This window comes from Sarcophilus harrisii, chromosome 4 (genome assembly GCF_902635505.1).
Source record: "Sarcophilus harrisii chromosome 4, mSarHar1.11, whole genome shotgun sequence".
NCBI lineage: Eukaryota > Metazoa > Chordata > Mammalia > Dasyuromorphia > Dasyuridae > Sarcophilus > Sarcophilus harrisii.
The window spans coordinates 236,184,017-236,192,973 of record NC_045429.1 but is presented as its reverse complement, the minus strand read 5'-3'; positions in this window follow the sequence as shown (position 1 = coordinate 236,192,973).

Genomic DNA, 8,957 nt, shown 5'->3' with positions numbered 1-8,957 from the left:
AAAAATTACTTTGTCTTTGCATCCCAGGTGCCTAACAGTCACAAATGTACACAAACAGGCACTTCACAAATGTATATCTAATTAAGTTGAACAGTGCTTCACTATATGATTTAATCAAAAGGCTCTTTGGATGTCCCTTTCCTATTCAGCAAATTGGGCTCCTTCCTTTTCACCTCTCACTAGTCTAACTCTCCTTGACAATTCAATCAGTCTTTCAAATCAGAAAACCCTTTTTAATCTAGTTAAACCCTTTAATCTAGTTAACCTTAACCTAGTTAATCTTAAAGAAAAGGGTGAGTGAAGGTGGGGTCGTGACTGAGTAGTGAGAGTGATTGGGGGTGGAGGTGTAATTTCAATTGAGAAGGTATTGGGTGATTCCAATGGATCAAGCCAATAACAAGTGGAAGAAGGTGGAGTAGTGGAAGGGGCAGGATTCTTGTGTGAACCTTTTAAGAGGTTAAAATTCACAAAATTCAGGATAACTTCTGACATACTTGCACTGCCCCGCAAACATGAGCGACCGGCAGGAAGAAGCACCACTGACCAAGCAAAAATGCCAGCAGCTCCCCCAGCAATCAAGACAAAAAAGCGAACCCACGTGATCCCTAAGCCTAAGAAGCTTAGCGTTGGGTTTCTCCTATCCCCAGTCTTCCGCTTTCCCCCAGGACAGGCCCCCTGGCTGTCTCACCAAGCTCTGAGTCTCATTCCTCTTTCCCCCCTCCCGGAGATTTACATCAGTCTCCCCCAGGATGCCCTTATGTCATCCTTCCGCCATTCTCTTTGCACAGGTCCTAAGGACTCCACAATAAGAGCGATCCAGCAGCTCGCCCACACTCGAATGAGCATTAAAGCAGAAAGAAATAAACGTTTCATCTACATCTATGGAAGCTTCGAAGAATGCCAAAGAGGGAGAGAAGTGGTGGAATGTGTACTTGGTTGGTTCGAGCCGACACACGGACGGCACTTGAGCTGATGTCCCCAAAACAGATGAAAGGCATCCCAAATCTTGTCTTTAAAATACCTCCTACCCAGTAAAACCTTACTGTTCTAAAGAAATGCCTGAGTGACCTATTCTGAGCCGAGTACTACTTGACATGCAAAGATGGACTTCTCACAGACTGTTAGTCAATACCATGACCAACCTTTATCCCAGAGAACTAGGAATGAAGAATATTGCCTGACAAGAGGTGAGGAAAAGCTTACTATGAACGATGAGACATCTTGGATCAAGAGACCACAAGCGGACACATTGCCTAATTAGACATTGGCTTTTAAGATGGGTTTTTTTCCCCTTTTTAGAGATGGGAAGGGGAGAATGGATGAGAGAATTTTGTTCAATGATACAAATAAAATCTCTAAAATTTTATAAATATCTTTTCATGGTGTGATTTTTTTTTTAAATGATGTGCATTTTCCAAATGAATTCCTCTCCTTCACCCCTCTAGGAGAACCTTAGTTTAAAATGGAAAAGGACAGAAAGAGGGAGAAAAATAGTTCTAATTGAACTAACAAATCAAATAGAGCTTTATATGCATTCATCCACACAGATCTAACTTCTACTTTCCCTTTCCATCCAGCAAAACCAATTATTAATCAATCGACATGTAATTACTAAAACTATTCTGGATATTCTGTATAGTGGGGAACCATTGTTGGGGGCTTGAATTTTCCTCAAATAATCAATCCTTAAGGAGTGGTAAGTGATTACTAGATGCTGAGTATACAAAAACAAAAATAGTCCCAGCCCTTTAGAAGTACACATTTTAACGGGAAAATTCCCTCAATGGGCTTATAAAATATCTCCTCATGAGAAGGTGGAAAACTGCTTTAGAACAAGAAGAGGTGGTACTTTCTAGGATCTGGAAATATGAAAAAGAGAAATAATAGGGTAATAACTTCAAAAACAATATCTAGCCAAGTTGCTGTTTGGGTTTTGTTTTAAAGGATCCCAAGAGACAGTCATATTCATAGGCATCAGGCAATGAATTAGTTAAAATAAGACTACCAATAGCTAAGATTTACAACAACAAATTTTACCTGGGCAAGTGTCCATTGACCAAATATTTCTTCCACAGTGAATTTTACTATAAGGACAAATGTTTAGCTTGTCTCCTACCAGAACTGTTGTGGACTGCTAGCAAAGAAAGACCAGCACAATAAGAGTGGGGATAGAAACGAGATCTATAGCATGAGAACAAGGAACCCTCTGTAAATCCAACTCCCATCTACCAATGCAAGTAAGTATGTGCCTCCTGAAACTTTGCTCTTAAAAGTTGCTTAAAATTAAGACAACTCTGAGATACCATACACACCTGTCAGATTGGCTAAGAAGAGAGGAAAAGATAATGACGAATGTTGGAGGGGATGTGGGAAAACCGAACACTGATGCATTGTTGGTAGGACTGTGAACAGATCCAACCATTCTGGAGAGCAATTTGGAATTAATGTTATGGAATATTACTGTTCTATAAAAAAATAACTGATGCTAAGTGAAATGAACAAAACCTGGAGATCATTGTACACTGCAATAGCAAGATTATAGGATGATCAATTCTCATGGATGTGGTTCTTCTCAATAGACCATTCAGGCCAGTTCCAATGATCTTGTGATGATGAGAGCCATCTACACCCATAAAGAGGACTGTGGGAACTGAATGTGGATCACAACACAGCATTTTCACTTATTTTGTTGTTTGCTTGAGTTTTATTTTCTTTCTCATTTTTGTTTCCTTTTGGATCTGATCTTTCTTGTGCACCAAGATAATTGTATAATATGTTTTCCTATATTGGATTTACATATATTTTTACTATGTTTAACATAATAAAAATTTCTTACTGTAGATCTGGTAAAAACAAAACAGCAATATAATGTGTAAGGCATAGCTAAACATTTACTAGCCTTTAATAACTCAACAATTATAATTATTAGCTAAATGGTGTAATAGATTACTCGGTATCAAATTGTAATTCTTATTAAATGATGGGATTAAAAAAAAGTTGCTTATAAAGCACTGAAGGATAAATTGCCTCAAGGAGAGTCACCCAGCTAGGATATGTCCAGAGGAGTGATTTGAATCCAGGGTTTCTTGCCTTTTAGTCCAGTTCTCCATTCTCCAAGTGTGGACAATGGGCATTTTAGTTTCATTCCTGATTCTATTGTAAGCCATTCTATTTTATGATGTTAGGTGCTGTACAGTCATGTCCAATTCTCTGAGATCACATTTGAGGTTTTCTGGCCAGAAATATTGGAGTGATTGCCATTTCCTTCTCCAGATCATTTTTACAGACGAAACAGGAAAATAAGGTTAAATTATTTGTCCCAAGGTCACAGCTAGTAAGCATATGAAACCAGATTTGAACTCAGGAGGATGAGTCTTATTGACTTCAGGCCCACAACTCTATTCATTTTGCCATCTATTTGCTCCAGGTGTTGATCTAATTTCTTTCATATTGCTGTGAAAATTCCCAAACAGGGTTTGATCAAATAAGAAGTCTTTCTCTCAGGTCCTGGAGTCTTTGTGTTTATTGACCATTGAGCTTTATCCAGCATTTCTAGTACTGTCTGAAATAAAAGTAATGACACTGGATGTTAATGTTTCATTTCTGATTTAAATGGAGAAGATATTAGTTTATCTGTATCTCATATAATGTTATAAGCAACTAGGTGGCTCAGTGGAAAGAGTACTAGGTCAACACAATTGAAATAACTAAACATCCCTCCTATTTATGTAGCACCCATTTATAACAATGTTTTTTAGTATATTGACAGAACTGGGCATTGTATTTGGTTAATAACTTTTCCCTACATCTCTTGGTATAATCATGTCATTTTTGTTGTTTGGTTATTAATATGGTTCATTGAATTAATAGTATTCCCCTGACCCTCTCATCCCCAGTTATGCCTTTTCCTTCCTGAAATTACCATGTTTTTACTTCAGAGTATAGATTGCAATTTCACTAGACAAAAGTAAATTCTCTGAGATTCAGGGTATACTTCAATTTTTATATTTGTATACCAGGTACTTAATACACTTTTGAACCTAGTTTGCGCTTCATAAAAATATATGTAATTAAATTGAAGAGCACTAAGGAAGTGTTATTGCTCTTTCAGAGAGCCAGATGACTTTTGTTCGTTTCCTAATCTCAAATTGGGTTTCTTCCTTCACACCAGCCCACCCCTCCCCCCCCAAAAAAAGGGTGAGTAGAAATGAGAAATTCAGGAAGAGAGAAGGTGAAAAAGTTGGGTTGCGGGTGGTGAGAGTGAAGAGATGAAAAGTCATTTAAAGTGAAAAGAGACTGCAAAACCCCACAGGTTCTAGCCAATGGCAGGCTCAAATAGCTTTATATAGCTGGGGCTATAAAGGGATGGGTGGCTCTCGCTTGGACCTTTAAAAGAAATAGTGCTTTCCGAACTGCCGCCTGTTCTCGCCAGAGCTGCCGCAAACTGTAAATACTCGTAGAAACGTGAGCGACTCTGACGAAGAGGAACTATATAGACAAGCACGAGGCAAAACAGCTGCCTCTTGGAAGCAGAAAAAGAGACGCTCGAGGGCACCGAAGTCGGAGCGGAACCCAGGAGGCTCCTAGGAGCCCGCGAGGCACAAGCCGCAGGTTGAGAGGTGGGAGCCGAGGACTGAGAGGCTCACTGGTGAGTGCCAGAGCCTTTCTCAACAACCTCTCTCCCTTAGCATTGTACATCTTCCCTGCCCGGTGCCTATCCTCCCCAAAGGTCTCCGAGGTCCCCAAGCAGAGGCCAAGTAGGTTACACTGCCAACAGAACTGGAGAAGGGCAGCTAGATAGGGTAGTGGATAGAGCACCGGCTCTTAAGTCAGGAGGGCCTGAGTTCAAATTCCGACTCTGACACAATGCTTGCTAGCTTGAATGACCCTGAGCAAATCACTTATCCTAATTTTCTCAAAAGAGCAAAATAATAAAAGAACTAAAGTAGGCTCTCCCCACCTAGACACTCAGTGCCGCTACTTTCCTTATTAGCTCTCTTAGGCAATTTCAGGAGCGATGGGCTGAATCCTTCGTTTCTTCTTCCTCCCCTCAGCAATCTTGCTCTCCCCCAATTCCAGGTCCCGTATCTCACCCTTCCTTCATTCTCTTTGCACAGGCTGCAGGAACTCTTACAATAAAGGGAATCAAGCAATTCACCAGCACTCACATAAGTACCTAGATAGGAAATCATCATTCTGTTTACATCCATGGAACCTAAGAGGCCAAAATGAGATGGAATGTGTGCTTGCTTAGTAGAATGTGTGCTGGATTGGTACCAACTGGCACTCACAAAATAGGGACTTATCTACTACTGCCCCCAGACAAATGAAGAGCATTTCATAAGAGTTTCTCCCTTTTCAATTTCAAGAAATATCTCTTAATGACTTTGAACTGAGTATTACTGGGGATACAAAGATGGAATTCTCATCAAAACTCTGTTCCTAGTCAATGTCATGATCAGCCTTGATCCCAGAGAACTAGAAATGAAAAATTGCCTACTTTCCAAGAGGGGGGGTTCAATATGAACAATGAAACATAATATTTTGGATCATGACCTAAGTGGGCATTTTGCTTAATATTGGTTTGAAGGGATTTGTTCCTCAAAAGGGAAGCAAGGAAAGGAGGAGGAAAAACTGAATTTTGTTCAATGAAAAAATAAAATGAAATCTATTAAAATATTTTATGAATATCTTCAGATTTTTCTGGACATGTATTTCCCAAAGGAATTCCTCTCCTTTTCTATTTCCAGAGAGTTCTTGCTTTAAAAAAGAATAGAAAAGAGAGAAAAAACAGTTTAGCTAAATGAACCTACATATCAAAATTTTGCAAAATCACTCATTAAGCAATCAACAGGTAATTACAGAAACTCTCCCAGTAAGCCCTATTTCACAAGTGAGATAACCAAACAACCAATCAACCATTGAATGGAGTGGCAATCAAATAGCAAATCATAAGTGAAAATTAGGAGCCAAAAACCTAAGTACTAGGAATATAAACACAAAGTAAAAATATTCCCTGCCCTTAAGAGGCTTACCTAATTTCTTCTTCCAGCACCTGAGGTTAAGGACTGCCCAGGGTCACACAGTAATAAGTGTTAGGCATCTGATTTCAGATTTGAACACAGCTCCTCCTTATTTTAGGGCTGGTACTCTATCCACTGTCCCATCTACCTGCCCCCAATCTTATCTTTTAGTGGGAAGAAAGATCCATCAAAGCATTTAGAAAAACCTATATGGATATGGAAAATTGCTTTAGAGCAAGAGTTTGTGGGGTTTTGTGCCCACTAGTCACTGATTCACATTTCCCCTCAATAATAGCCCTCTCTTATAACTAACTATAGCCTAATAATACCAATCAACACATTGGTCACATATGAAAATACATGTCTCCTGCCTAAGTGGGATATCTGCCAAAATGTAAGTGATTGGGTTTTTTCCTCTGTTAAAAAACTGAATCTATAAAATAAAGACTTTCAGTCATTGCTTCATATATTCCTCTACTACCACAATATCCCATTAAAACTTCCCTTGGAATGACAACAAAATAATAAGCACAGTTACCCAAAAAAAACCAATAGGGTCTGACAACATTCTATCCCTCACCCTCACAACTGAGAGATTAATTTCACATTCTTATTTGTATCCAACAAGATCCATTGCAATTCGCATGATTTCATCTGCTTTTGCATATTTTCTTTAGTGCTACTGGAATCATGATGCATATTATTCTTTTGGTTCTGCTTTCTATTGTTTCTGTTTATATAGTGCTTTGTAAGGTTATTAGCTGTAGTTGATATATTTTATTTTTCATCACTTATAATCCCTCCTTCCTCTCTTAGAATAAAGAATTTTAAAAGTGAGTGGAAAAAAGCAATTTAGCAAATTAATTGATTTAGAATGATTAGATTGTAGAATGAGCCCTTCTAGTTAAAAATTTGATATTTACCAATATGGGTGAGCTAAGATTGTGTGCCTTTTAATGGGCATTGACTCTGTCAATTAATTTCTTTAAACTAGCTTTCATTTTTTTCATTCTTCAAGTCCCATAAAGAGAAAAAACTTTACTTTTATTACCTATAACTATCCTGTGATATGTTAGCAAATTATTTGAACATATTTAGGAAATTCAAAAAACAACTAGTCTTAAATTATTTGATTTGTGCAGAGTGAACATTACAACTGCATATATAAAATTTTGAGTCCAGTTTTTAGAACTTGTCATTAGAACATGCTCACAGCCTTTGTATCCCATTAGAAATATTTACATTTGACATAAGAAATCATCTGATCTTGTATATTTTCAAAATATTTTCACTTTAGCTGTTCACACCAGTTATTTACTCTAGCTGACAAGCTGCCCATTTCCCTCTTAGAAGGCTGATATTCTACTAATGATCTAATCTTTTACAAAGTACCAACATTCTTTTGAAGTTGGTAACTTCTAGCCTAAGTTTAATGGCCACACAAATGAATTTATTCAAAAGATGTTTATTTTTATTGTAACAAAAGACCAAAGATAAAGTGTGTAATAAAAATCTAACAGTATCCAAACTGCAAGAGAAGTCATTTTTCTAGCTATATTAGTACTACTGGGTTTCATAACATAAGCACACAGGTTAAAGTGCAATTATTTAATTTTATTTGACAATTAGAAATTACAAAAAGAAAAATTTAATTTGTATAGTCACCTATTATGCTACCCTAAGAATTTTTGAAGCTCTACCTTCTTAGCCTACAATAAATGAATTTAGATGAGTTTGATAGTCAAACCCACCTATCTTTCAATCCAGTTTTCTAAAAAACTCTTGTCTGTAGAATAGGTAGCACTGGGCCTTGCTCATACTATATATACCTGAAGCACTATATAAATGTTCTCTATTGTGATCTTTGGTGCTCTATTCTGTTTTAGAAGTTCTATTATATAATACAGAGCAGCTAGGTGGTACAGTGCCAGGGTGGAGTCAGGAAAATTATTTTTCTTGACTAGCTGTGTGACTCTGGGCAAGTCACTTCATTCACTCTGTTTGCCTCAATTTCCACATCTGAAAAATGAGCTGGAGAAGGAAATGGCAAACAGCTTTAGTATCTTTGCCAAGAAAACTGCAAGTGGGGTCACAAAGAGTCAAATACTGAAAAGCAACTCAACAAAAACAAAAGTTATATAATACTTTAAATTAGGAATCATTACATTAAATCTCTTCTTGTTCTGTGCAAACTCTCAATATCTTTGATAAGTCCATGCCCTGCCTATGTCAGATCAAGCTCCCTAGGGCTTTATGCTCAGACTGAACATCCAACCTCCATGTAGAATCTTGGAGCATGGGGCTAGATCTTGAAGTCTTATAACATTGACATTGTACTCAATCCTTACTCTTCTGTATGAGTCTAGCACTCAGCACTATTTCTCAATTTTAATTACTATAAACTGTTAACCAGCTAGATCTTAGGACTTTGCTTTTTACAGAAGAGAACTGTTTTGGCCATCTTTAAGAGCTCAAAGCATAAGAGCAATTTGATCTCAAAAGTGAGATGAATGAGGTGGGAGACTCATAAAGTGTGAGAAGAGCTCCAGTTTATTATGCCATACAGCCTTGTTGATATACATTTTTGCAAGTCTGATAATCTTGTGAACAGTAGGCAATCCCCAATCACCATGCAGAGAAGTAGCTCTCTGATATCTTCCAATGGGAGGAGAGCCAATCCAGCAATTCAGCAATTCACTCACAGGTGAGAGGCCCTATCAAGACATCCCTGCTTAAACAACCACTGGTTGTAACCTGTAGAGGGCTGGAACTCTTGAAAAGTATACTTCAAACACGGATACTTAGAAGAAAGTGTTAACTCAGTGGAATTGATGAGATGATGATTCTTTAGTATACATAAACTTAGTACTTAGCATGGTGATGTAATGGTTCTTTAGTTCACACATAGTCAGTAAGCTGTAATGATGTAATTGT